The sequence below is a fragment of the Etheostoma spectabile genome, unplaced genomic scaffold (genome assembly GCF_008692095.1).
Source record: "Etheostoma spectabile isolate EspeVRDwgs_2016 unplaced genomic scaffold, UIUC_Espe_1.0 scaffold00000379, whole genome shotgun sequence".
Lineage (NCBI taxonomy): Eukaryota > Metazoa > Chordata > Actinopteri > Perciformes > Percidae > Etheostoma > Etheostoma spectabile.
In genome coordinates this window covers 25,548-38,609 of record NW_022602599.1, presented here as the reverse complement: position 1 = coordinate 38,609, position 13,062 = coordinate 25,548, and the positions used below count along the sequence as shown (strand labels likewise).

Sequence of the window (13,062 nt, the reverse complement as noted above, 5' to 3'; positions counted from 1 at the left end):
GTCCTGCTGGGCCTTGTAATGCCCACAGTGCCCTACTATGCCATGAACTACTACAAAGAACTACTACAACTACTATTTTTGTGGCTGTTGTTGCCACTCTTCAATCTAACCCAATCGGCGTCAGACACCGCCTACCAAAAGCCTGGGTCTGGGTCTGGGTCTGGGTCTGTCCGAGTTTCTTCCTAAAAGGAAGTTTTTCCTCACCACTGTCGCACTGTTGCTTGCTCTGGAGGAAACTCCTAAAACTGTTGGGTCCTTGTAAATTCTGGAGTGTGGTCCGACCTGGTCTATCTGTAAAGTGTCTCAGATAACTCTTGTTTTGAATTGATTCTAGATTTTTATACAATTGAATTGAGGAATACAACCAGAACTACTTGCATGGAGAGATACCACTGGAGAGAGAAAAATATATTTGGTATAATTTTGTTGTAATTGGGTGAACCAACCCTTTAACCCGGGTTTGTCTTCACGTTCGGGGACCCTCTCGGGTCCTCGGGTCAAACTGACCCGGGACTTATTGGGGTTTAAAAAACAATTCTGAAATAAAACTTTACTTCATAATCTGTTAACAAATATTGTCTTTATCTCAATTTCCAATATGTGTAGATAAGAGAATATTTAACGTACATAATATGCCAATGTAAAAATGCCAATTTCTTCAGTGCTTGTTTCATTCTGTTATGATTTTGTTAGGATTGCTTGAACGCAGCAGGGATGGAGAGTTAGGCTCTGATTGGTTAGTTTTCGCACCCGATGATCTAGGTGATGCCGTCAAAATGTGCGTTAGCCCGACTCAGTCACTAGAGTAGTAGTAGACATATTCATATTTCCTTTTAAGGATGGCTTTACAAATGTTTAATATACCATTTTAAACTACATTCAAAAGTGTTTGAAGAACTACAACTGGACAGTGTGGAAGCCATTAAATAAGTAGTGAGTGTACTTACTGCTGCTCATTTGACCTCACGTGAAGAAGACTGGTCTCCCGACAAGACCTGAGAGGACACAGCAGACAGATTCATGTCAACCTAAATCACCTGGAAGCAAATGCTAACTCCAAACCTGTTAGCTCGCAGTTTGACGGACTGGAAGACACAACTGATTTTTTTTTTTTTAATAAGGAGCTTCTATCCTCATTAAATACTTACTTGTTCCTTGTCACTGAAGATTGCGCTGAATCCTTCATCAAAAGTAAATTGACGTTGACACCTGGATTACAGGGAGGACAGATAAGATATTCTTAATAAAGTATCAACACCAAAGATAAAATCTGCAACACAAGGTCAAACTCAAATGTTAGATTTCTGTTTGTGAACAGATTGAACTAGACAGTGGTTAATCAGTTAGCTTTAAAACTGTTGGGATGTGTATTTTTCTAGCCGTTTCCTCCTGTTTTATGCTAAGCTAGGCTAACTGTTTCTTGGCTCTTAACACACAGACATGGGATTGATATCCATCTGAACATCTCCCTCTTGAAAAGAAAGTAATAAATATGTATATTTCCCAAAATGATGTCATGACACAACAAGTATACAAACAGCTTCACACCCCCGGCTGTCAGAAGGCTCAACGCCCTCCCCCTTTCTCCTCCCCTCCCCTCTGCCTCCAAGAATCTGGACTCTGACCCCCCCATCAGGATCAACACTAGCCACTTATATAAAAGAAGACACTCAGGAACTCTTGCTTTTATATTCCGCATTTTCTTACAGTTTGATTTGCCTTATATTTGCACTATTTAGAATTCATCACTGTGTTGTACATATTACTTATATTTTTTATTTGTATATTGTATCTGTCTTTATCCTATATTCTTCATCTTTTATATTTGTTTTATGTGTCCTCATTGCACCGTGGGTCAGAGATAAAGATGTTTTAATTGCTCTGTATGTCTGGCACATATTGTGTAATTAGAATAAAGTTGACTTGACTTGACACTCAAAGCACCCCCACGCAGTAAAATGAACCCGTGGCCCATCTTTCAAACCAAAGAATAGAGAAGTTCGGATTGCAACACACAGACGGGGAGTGTGACACTGCGTCGGACACAATCACTCGACTTCTACGTAGCTACCTCTACAACCCATCGATGGGGGGAAAGTTATCTTAGATGAATTAAATCAGCCACAGAGCACAGAATACACTCTACCTAGTAACAATGTGTGTGCACCAAAGGAGTTTTTCTTCAGGCCAGCATTTTTTTTAACCCTTGTGTTGTCTTACCAGAGAGTGAACTTGTTGTCCTTCGGGGTCAAAATTGCAAATCAACTTATTTTTTTCTCCAATGTTTTTGACGCTTTTTGAAACGTTTGTCACTTTTTAATAATACCTATTTTTTGTTTGCTAATAAACCCCCAGAAATTGTGGATTATTTGGACTCGTAGTTAAGCTCATAGGATGTTGAGTGGATTGCAGTTTATTTCAAATGCTGTAAAATTGAAAAAAACAAACACCTACAGTTCAATGAAAGTAATCATTAATTTTACGTGGCTTCCAGACAACGTACATCCACGCTTTCATGTTATTTTGGGGAAATTTGGTTTAAAGAAACCCATAATTCTGATCTACAAATTGGTCACATTTGACCCAAGGACAACACAAGGGTTAAATATTTGCAATGGGAGCGCGGCGTATTGACATAATGCAGCAGCTTGACGAGGCCCTATGTTCCTATCTGTTTTTGTTTTCTGGTCACTGAATGCTGATTAATGCTTTAGGTAAAACTTAACACTTGCACTCAACACTTTTTACCCAGCAGTCCAATCACAGTGGAGGGGAAACGGGAACATTTTTTCGCCACTGATATTCAGTGTCATAGCAACCACATGCAACCAAAGCGTCTAGGGCTCTGACACACCCACCCAACGGCCGACTGGAGCAGAAAAATCAGTCAGATTGACCAGTGTCCCCGAGTTGGTCAAAAAAAAAACTTCCTCGGGACACACCAAAGTGACATGAGTGTACATTCTGCGCATGCGCGAGACATACTACGTCTCCACGACAGAAGGCGGCGCTTATCTGGATTGTCGCCCAAACAATGACAAGCGGCAGGTGATTGAACCAGACTGTCGTGGCGGCTCTTTTGGAATACAATCTCATATTTCACAAGAATAGTTCACATAAAAGTGTTTCCTAAAACATTTTAAGATAGAAATAGGCCGTGCAGTTGCTGAATCTGTCTTCATTTCAGATCCACAAAAGTCAGTTTAAAAGATTTGTCAGATTTTGAGAGCACCCATCCCGCTCGCCATGTCCGGGTTAGCACTCCACTACTCTGATTGGTCATTGAGTCCGACATCCCGCCTGCGATCTAGCAAGTCAGGTCGGACAAAATGAAGGGCGACGGACGACGGCCAAACACACGACCAGACTCGAGTCACCGACCGGGTCAGGTTGGTGGGCCAGGGCCTTTAGCTAAACAACCCGCCTGCTTCCAAAGTTCTGCCAGCTGGACATTTCTTGTTTGTTTTGTGTTGTGGAAACTCTTTGATGGGCAAACAGCCTCATGACAGTAACACCAGCTTTTCTTCAACCAAAGAGAATTTGGTTGGACACGAGCACATGGACCAACCGAACCGGAGGTGTCAGCCCCAGACCAAGTCTGAAAATAGGACCTGGAATCGTACCTTTTGGTGTGCTGATGGCTCTGTCATTCACAGCTCCTTTGGGCATCACTGGAAAGTAAAAAAGACAAATGGTAAACAGGATGCTGTCACTCTGTAAAATAGAAACTCAATTAAAACTTTCAGTAAGTCTGATGGTTTAAAAAATTAAAAAACGTGGTTTCTTTGTTCTGTTTCTGTTAATTCTCCGTGTTTCCTCCCTGGTCGTGTGTTCTTGGTCCTGTCTTGTGTTCCCCGAGTGTCTGTATGTTCGGTTTCCTGTTTTATTTTGAAGTCTGGGTCTGTCTGGTCTTATCTCTAGTTTTACTTCCTGTGTTTTCCCGCTCCTGTGATTACCTGATGTTTTCTACCTGTTCCCAGCCCTCTTGTCTTGTTACCCTGTGTATTTAGTGTTAGCTGTTGGCCTGTTCCTGTTGGTGTTTCTGCATTTTTCCCTTAAGTCGTTGTTTTCCCGTGAGTTTTTCCCCAGTTTCTGTGTTCCTGGTTTTTGTTTTCTCTTTGGACTTTTTTTTTTTTTTGGGGGGGGGGGATTTTTGACTTTTCACTCATTTGGGACTTGTTTTTTTCCCTTGTGTCGTTTTTTTTGTATTTGTGATCCCAGTGCTGTTTGGACTCCTGTTAATAAATCTTAGTTACAAACTCTCTCCATCCTTCCGATCTCATCTCTGCATTTGGGTCCTCGATTCCGTTACGTGTAACAAAACTAAGTGTTTATGATTATCAGATTGGGAATGATATGAAATTAATTAAATACACCTTTACTCACATTAAGATTTCTGTAACTTAAAAAAAATGCTGCATTGAGTGTCATGTAACCTTATGGCGGATATTAAATGCAGTTGTCTTCCCACCAACCCTCTTTCATAAATTCTGTGTAAGATGTGTAAACACAATTTATATAATAACCTTTGATATTGTAAATATGTTAGCAAACCCATTAAAAACAATTCCACTGGATTAGAATGAGATGATCCGTTTAATTCAATTGATTTGGTTCTTGAAGTGAAAAGCACCTTTAAATTCCCAGGGATGTTTGGTTTTTGTGTTTTGACCTCTGACCTCTGAAATCCTAACTAGAAGTTACACCGTTGCTGTACTCGTGAAAGTTCAGTTTTAACCTCCAGCGTCGTACCTGTTCGTTCCAGAGCGATTGACTGAACATGTTCCTCCTGCCTGGATCCGTGCGCTGACACACACACACACACACACACACACACACACCACACACACACCACACACACACACACACACACACACACACACACACACACACACACACACACAACACACACACACACACACACACACACACACACACACACGCTCACTGATGTCTATGTACATGAAATAAACTTACAAAGTGGAATGGGAATGAGTGTAGACGCCAATAAGTGCAATGTCCCTGATTCAACTGTTGCATGTCATACAATGTCTCACAATGTTTCCTGTCTGTATCTGCACTATAAACTAAGGGTGTCAAAATTCTCTAAATCCACAATTCAATTAGATTATTAAGGTCACTATTTGATTAGGTTTAAGCCAGTGTTTTCGGCACAGACGGCTACATTGTTGTTGGACTATCAAGTCTTATAAAATCTTATGAAAATAGTCAAGAACTAGACTTATAAAACTATGGAGACAAAACCGTTGTTTGTACCACGCTGTACACAATTTAATCATTTTATAATTGGGCTCTATGGTAGGCCTGCACGATTAATCATCAATCTAGATTCACCCTGTTCACCGTTTAATTTTTAAATAACTTAAGATTTTTTTTTTAATGACTTAAATTCTCATTTACTTTTACGAGCCCACGTCATCACAAACGGTACTACTTTCTTCCGTGAGTTTTAAACATAATGGTATAAAAAAAGATTTAAAAATGCTCCCTGCGCTGCAGAAGGCCATGGGATCCCAAAGTGCAGCAGCAGGCTACCACTAAGCTACGTCAGTTTTTCTTTCAGAAGAGAAAAAAATTACTGGACAATCGCAGATCTTCTTCACTTGATGTTCAATTTAAATTTGTGACACTCCTACTATGAACTATTTGGCATAGTCCTTTAATTAACTTCCTTGGTATATCCAAGCTGAGCCGTTACAATACTGAAGTCTGATTCAGTTTGAGCGAAATGTAAATTATTATTAGACACACAAAGTCACTGAACTTTGTGACCGACATAAGAAAATGGACAACCAGTGGTCATCAATCAAAGGCCAACAAAACCCTGCAGAGAGTCCTTGGTACTGACTAGCTGCTGGGATGGAGACCTACCTGTCAGTCTGTACCAGCCTGGCAGACATGGGGTTTGGACGTAGCAGCTGTGGTGTGGCAAAGGTAAAGGGGAGGAGGGGCCTGGACCTGATGGGAGAGCCCTGGACTGAACACTGAGGAAAGAGCAAAATCACCATTAAACCTTTACTGACTGTGGGGAACTGCGATACACTGGCCTACACTGTTACTGTAAGAAAAGAAAATCAATAATTCTTAAACATTATAAAAAATAATGCTTCCAGAAACAAAACTAAATAAATCACAATAGTGAATGTAATATTATCATGTATTGTATTTATTTTTCAGTCAATCTAAAAAGATGCTAAATACAGTACATGATTCACAGTATGGACCAGGATTGCATGCTTTGCTCAAGAGCCCGTTGGCAGTACCCAGGAGGTGAACTGGCATCTCTCCGGCTACTACTACTACTACTTCGGTCTGTACAGGGACTTGAACCAGCAACCCTCCAGTTCCCAACCCAAATCCCTAAGGAAATGAGCTAATACCACCCATAATTTGTATTAAATCCATTTTTATTGCCGTTTTGTGTAGTACTTCTGCACTAAATTTTCATATTTGAGATAAAGACGTTTACCTTGAATATAATTAATACCCCTATTTTCTTTGTATTTCTGGTTAGACTGATACCTTTTAAAAATCTTTGTCAAATAAATTGGAGGGGGTTTCACCAGTCAATAAAAGCTAGTCCATATCTTACCCATGTCTAAATGGACTAGATCTGGAATCAATCACCTGGGCCGTTTCCATAAAATTATGATTAAGTGTTATCTTGGTCAAGAGGTTTTTTGGTTTTGATTATTTTTTCCGTACTTATCTAGACCTGGAAATGACTAAAAATCAAACTCCACACTTTTCCATACTGCGTAGGAACCCCGTATTATAAATACACATTGTGTATGTAGTGTGAACTGACCTGTGTAGTTGGAGGCCTGGCGTCTCCTGTCAAGCTGCAGTTGTCCATCTGCTTCTCCATCTCTTTCTCCTTCTCCGCCATCTTCAGAGCAAACTCCACCTCAACTGCCAGCTGCTCATCTCCAGGGAAAAAGTCCTTTACCTTGTTACGATGTTCTTGCATGGTCACCTGATGGGAACAACGGCATCATGGAGTTTAGTTCCATCATCTTTACTGCGACTATAATTGCCACTGTTCATCGTACCCCCAACCTGCACCGTCAGACACCACCCACCAAGAGCCTGAGTCTGTCCCAGGTTTCTCCTAAACGTTAGTTTTCCTTAACACTTCACACTAAATGCTTGCTCTTGGGGGAATGACTGGAATGGTTGGGTCTTTGTAAATTAGAGAAGGTGATCTAGACCTACTCTATCTGTAAAGTGTCTCAAGGTCACCCTTGTTATGATTTAGTGTCACACAAAGGTTGGGTGCAGCCTCAAAAGAGCTTTTCATGCTTCAGGGTAAACATATATTTTTCAGAACTTTCCCTCTTTTTTTGTGACTCTTGTGTCTACAACAGTAGAAGTAGATGCGGCAGATGAATGGAAGTAAAAACATAACTCAACCTGTCTTGTTGCTGCATTGCATTCATACATCTAACGCATTTCAACACAGTAGTCCTGCCTACAGTGGGGAGTATTTGATACACTACCAATTTTTCAGGTTTTCTAACTTACAAAGTATGTAGATGTCTGTAATAAAGGTCTAAAACAAAAATCCAGAAATTCACATTGTATTATTTTTAAATGATTAATTTGCATGTTATTGCATGACATAAGTATTTGATCACCTACCAACCAGTTAGAATACCGGCTCTCACAGAGGTTTTTTTTAAGACACCCTCCTGTTCTCCACTCATTACCTGTATTAACTGCACCTGTTTGAACTTGTTACCTGTATAAAAGACACCTGGCCACACACTCAATCAAAAGAATCCAACCCCTCCACAATGGCCAAGACCAGAGACTTGTGTAAGGACATCAGGGATTGGACTTTGGAAATTGTAGACCTGCACATGGCTGGGATGGACTACATGGAAGCAGCTGACCAGCTGCTGCTGGGTGTAACGTTAGCGGTCCGCTGATCCACTGCTGCTGGATTAATCAGATGAATATGCAGAAAGCATCCACATGTCCATGCTGTGGTCTTACCTGAAGGTAGGACATGAGGTCTCGGAGCACAGGAGAGCGTTTCTGCTCCAGCAGGCTCTTCAGGCTGATGATGAGAGGAACTGTGTTCTCTATGAAGGCCTTCTTCTGGACCTGTGGATTATAGCGGTTATCTCAATTTGTATTGGTAGCAGACCAATTAGCAAGCAAGCGAGCAAGCTAACATTAGCCAGCAGCCAAAACCCCAATGTCACAATACATTTCACATGTCCTGAGGCACTCTAATCCCATATCCCACATGCTGGATCAATCAATATTGAAATGTATCAATAAAAGAGACACACCTCTGCTGTAATACTATGCCGTGAAGTGGCATGTCATTAATGGAAAAAATGATGCGTGTGGCAGGAAAAAAAAAAAGCTGTGTTACGGGTACTGAGTAATTCTGTATAATTGTATGATTTAAAATTATTCTTTAATGTATCATATGGTGTATAATCGTGCTTTGATGGAAGTCAGAGTAACTAGTAGGGGTCTGAATCTTTACTGGTCTCATGATTCAATGTTGACTTGAATCAATTCGAAATAACAATGTGTCACCCCGTTAATATTATCACATATTGCTATACATGGTATTCATCACCAAATTTAAGCAATATTTCCTCTAGGGGTGTACAATTCGGAAAATGTCACGATTCGTTATCGATTTTTAGGCTCAAGCTTGATTCAAATTGATTTTATTCAAAAAAGATTTTTATTTAAAACAACGATTCACAGTATGTAAAGGTAGTTACTTTTCCCACGGGATAGTATACACGCCGTTACAAAATGAAAAAATAATAAAAGTATGAATAGATTTTTGGAATTCCATGAATCAATTTTAAAATTGGTAGAGCTTTAATCGATTCATGAATGTGAATTGATTTCTTTTGCACACCATTAGTTTTCCATAAATGACGTCCTTGTAAAAGTAATGGATAAGTAATTGATTACAAGCATCTAGGGTTGGGTACCGAAACCCAGTTCCACTATGGAACCGGTAGGAGTCAAGCAAATTTTGGTGCCACTTAATTGTGTCAAAATATTTTCCCTCTGTTGCTCCGAAACGGACGTAAAAATATCAGACTTTCTCTGTAGTCTACCGTTACCTAGATACCGTAAATGGAGGAAACTTTTAAAATTCCATATTTTTCCTCTGGGCTCTGGTTGGACTACAAACTCAACATTTATTTTGTGGTTACTTATTAAAAGTGTAACTGTTATTTATTGTTAAATTTTGTAGTTGTGTGTTAGGGGACTGTAGGTTTACTAATTATATATTTAAGTATTTTAAAACGTTAATATATTGTTACATTTAAATAATTTTCAACTTTTAAAAAACACTATAAAAGAGCCTTTCTTTGATGTCATTTTTCAGTTTTTCAAGATTCGGTTTAGGAATCAGAATTATGTTTTGGCATGAACATCATAAAAATCCAAACATCCCTAACCCTACCAGTAACTTGGCAAACATTGCTTACCTGCGACACCACCTTCTTCTGTGCAGCCTGCAGGACAACCTTAGCCATAGTGGCCATGTTCTCCTCCTCGGGTTCCTCCCCTGAAGCACCCCCTGCTGGAGCAGATACAGCCTGCAGCTTCATCTCGTTCAGACTCAAGATGTTGAAGGTCTCAGATAAAATTTCAGCCCCGTCTGCATCCAAAGGAAGCTCCTCGTCCGCAAAGCATGCTGGGATAGGAAAAGAGGTTACACGTTTTTATTTAATTTTTCCTAGGAGCAAATTGGTGGTGGTTAACGGTTTAGAATTCAAAAAGAAAATGTGTCCAGATGCCCGAAGATGTTGTGTTCATTAACAAACTTCAATATTCTGCACATTGATAGCTGTGTTGTAATTCTGATTGAACATAAGGCTCTAAATCACATTCAGTCTCGTTTTAAACTGCTGTGTGGACATTTACATTAAATGTCCAATGACATGGTGCTCTTTCGATGCTTTTATTTAGACCTTAGTGGTCCCTAATGCTGTATCTGAAGTCTCTTTATATAACCCTTAGTGGTCCCTAATACTGTATCTGAAGTCTCTTTATATAGACCTTAGTGGTCCCTAATGCTGTATCTGAAGTCTCTTTATATAGACCTTAGTGGTCCCTAATGCTGTATCTGAAGTCTCTTTTATAAAAACCTTAGTGGTCCCTAATGCTGTATCTGTTGTCTCTTTTATATAGACCTTAGTGGTCCCCTAATACTGTATCTGAAGTCTCTTTTATATAGACCTTAGTGGTCCCCTAATACTGTATCTGAAGTCTCTTTTATATAGACCTTAGTGTTCCCCTAATACTGTATCTGAAGTCTCTTTTATATGGACCTTAGTGGTCCCCTAATACTGTATCTGAAGTCTCTTTTATAAAAACCTTAGTGTTCCCCTAATACTGTATCTGAAGTCTCTTTTATATGGACCTTAGTGGTCCCCTAATACTGTATCTGAAGTCTCTTTTATAAAAACCTTAGTGTTCCCCTAATACTGTATCTGAAGTCTCTTTTATATGGACCTTAGTGGTCCCCTAATACTGTATCTGAAGTCTCATTTTCATTTCATTTTCTTAAAGGCAGAGCAGGATACCCAGGGCTCGGTTTACACCTTTCACCATTTCTGGCCACTGGGGGGGCATAGGCAGGCTGCAAAACTCATAAAGTGCCTTTTTTTGGCCATGGGACCAGTTCATTTTATCACAAATCATCACCAAAGAAAGAAAAACATTTTGACCGCACAGAACTGGAAAAGGAATTGGTGGTTTTATGCATGAGAACGTTCTCTCAATCTATACACATGTTCACCTAAAACGGTCTGGTTGATCTTGATAGTGACGTTGAAGCGCTGGGTGTCCGTGAAGTGCTCCAAAAGAAAGCGGTAGATCCGAAAACGCTTCTCGCGGTGCTGAACTCCTTTCAGCGAAAATTGAGCCTTTTCTCTGCATAGATTTAAAAAATGAGCAAAAAAAACAAAAATAATATGTACAAAAAGTGTCATCTGGGAAAATAATCAAAGTAAAATGAAGTCAAATGTGAACTAGATGACAGAAACATCCACACAGCTTCCTACCTCTCACTTTGAGGGAACTTGTTGTAGGACTTGTGTTTGTTGTAGGAGTTGAAGTGAAAGATGCACTCGATGAAGTGCTGGCTGAACATTTCGGAGTTCTTCTTCAGCAGCAGGTGGACCAGGCAGTATTCACACAGACTGGGACAGGAAACAGGAGGCACATAGGTTTTATGTTATGGTGGATTTCTGTAGGTGCTGGAAATTTCAATTTCATCCCAAAAAGATTAATAAAGAAGTATAAGTCTGTAAGTCTAAGCCATATTAGATCAGAGCTGTGTGTGTTCGCTCATTTGTTCATGTGAAATGCCTGTGGAAATCAGAGTATGCACTGCATATAACACGGTATGACTGGAGAATAGATGTGTCCTATAATCTTTGTCTTGGACATTACAATGGTAAAAACTGTCACTGTGCTTGTTGTACATTATAGCTAAACCCCAAAAATAAATACACATATGCTCCCTAAAACAGGCTGTTCTCATAAAAACATTCATACATATATTCTAGCTACAAAAACTAAAGCACTGTAATTCATATGTATTTAACAAATGTATTGCCGTATAAGAACGCTGTGGACTGCGTAGGGAGGTCCCTAAACTTAAAGTTACTCAAAGCGAAGTTGGGTGACGTCACTTCTTGTTGACTTTTGAAGTATTGTCAAACAAAACGGAGGCGAGCTCGCCCCCCCACCACCCCCCTGCTGCCGACAGAGTTCTTGCCACCTTTCATAAGCTTTTCCGATGTAAACTCGGGACTTTGCGCGTTCCTTCTCCTTTTCCCTCTTCTTTGCTATTTGTTCATCGGAACGTCGTCTCTGTGGTCGTGTATCGGCCATAAAAAACATTAGTCGTCGTCTTGGACAGCTCTCCTCTAGCTACCATCCCTCTTCAAACTTCTCTCTCCCCACACCCCCTTCCTTCTTGTCGGTTATATCCATTATGACTGACTGTCAAAGTGGATAATAAAAAACGTTCTACAGTGTTCATTGTTTGTGGTTGTTCATGTTTCACAAAGCGTGTATCCTGAGCCAGACCAACAACAAATCAAATCAATTCATATCACATCCATACAGGGATAGTAGTATACAGTTGTTAATAAATAATAAAATATATGAGCGCTGGTATCGGATCAGTACTCTGAATCGGCCAATACACAAGTTCAAGTATCGGAATTGGTATCAGGAAGCGAAAAATGGTATCGGACCATCTCTAACTATGACTACCATTTGTAGTCAGTGTTCCATTATCTTTATTGTGACTGTTATTGCCACTGTGCACCACAACCCCAACCTGCACCGTCAGACTCCTCCTACCAAGACCCTGGGTCTGTCCCAGGTTTCTTCCTAAAAGGAGTTTTCCTCACCACTGTCACATCAATTGGTTGCTCTTGGGAAATTACTGGAATATTTTGGGCTTTGTAAATTAGTGTGGTCTAGACCTACTCTATCTGTAAAGTGTCTCGAGATAACTTTTGTTATGATTTGATACTCTAATTAAAATTGAATTAAAACACGTTAAGTCCTAAAATTGTTTTCTTATATAATCACCTTTTCATCTATGCAGTGTGATTTACCTGGCGATGGCAGGGACTGGGTCAACCAGCGCCACCATGAAGCGAAAGAAGAGGGAGCCCTTCCATTTGACGAATTCCTCCTAGAAATAAATAAGAAAGGCAATTATAGATAAACACTGAAAACACACCCTGCTTAAAGATTCCCAGAGTAGCATGAAGGAGGAATGCAGAGTCGATCGATGATGACCCAAATTTAGTTGGCATAACCCTCAGGCTAATGTGGTGTTAAATTGCAAAGGAATAGTCTATACAATGATGTCTTACGTCATGTGAAAACAAGCCATTTGAGAAGGGCTCTAACGATACACCAAACCCATGATTCGGTTCATATCACCATTTTTGACCCACGAGTCGATGCAAAAAAAAAATATTTTTATTAAATGATATTTGAAAAACCTGTATGAACTGAACA

At 39.9% G+C, this 13,062-nt stretch overlaps 1 pseudogene; it reads right to left on the bottom strand.

Moving 5' to 3' along the window:
* Positions 1-953: 953 nt before the first annotated feature.
* LOC116674492 (condensin-2 complex subunit D3-like) overlaps positions 954-13,062 on the bottom strand; it is a 32,929-nt pseudogene continuing 20,820 nt past the window's right edge.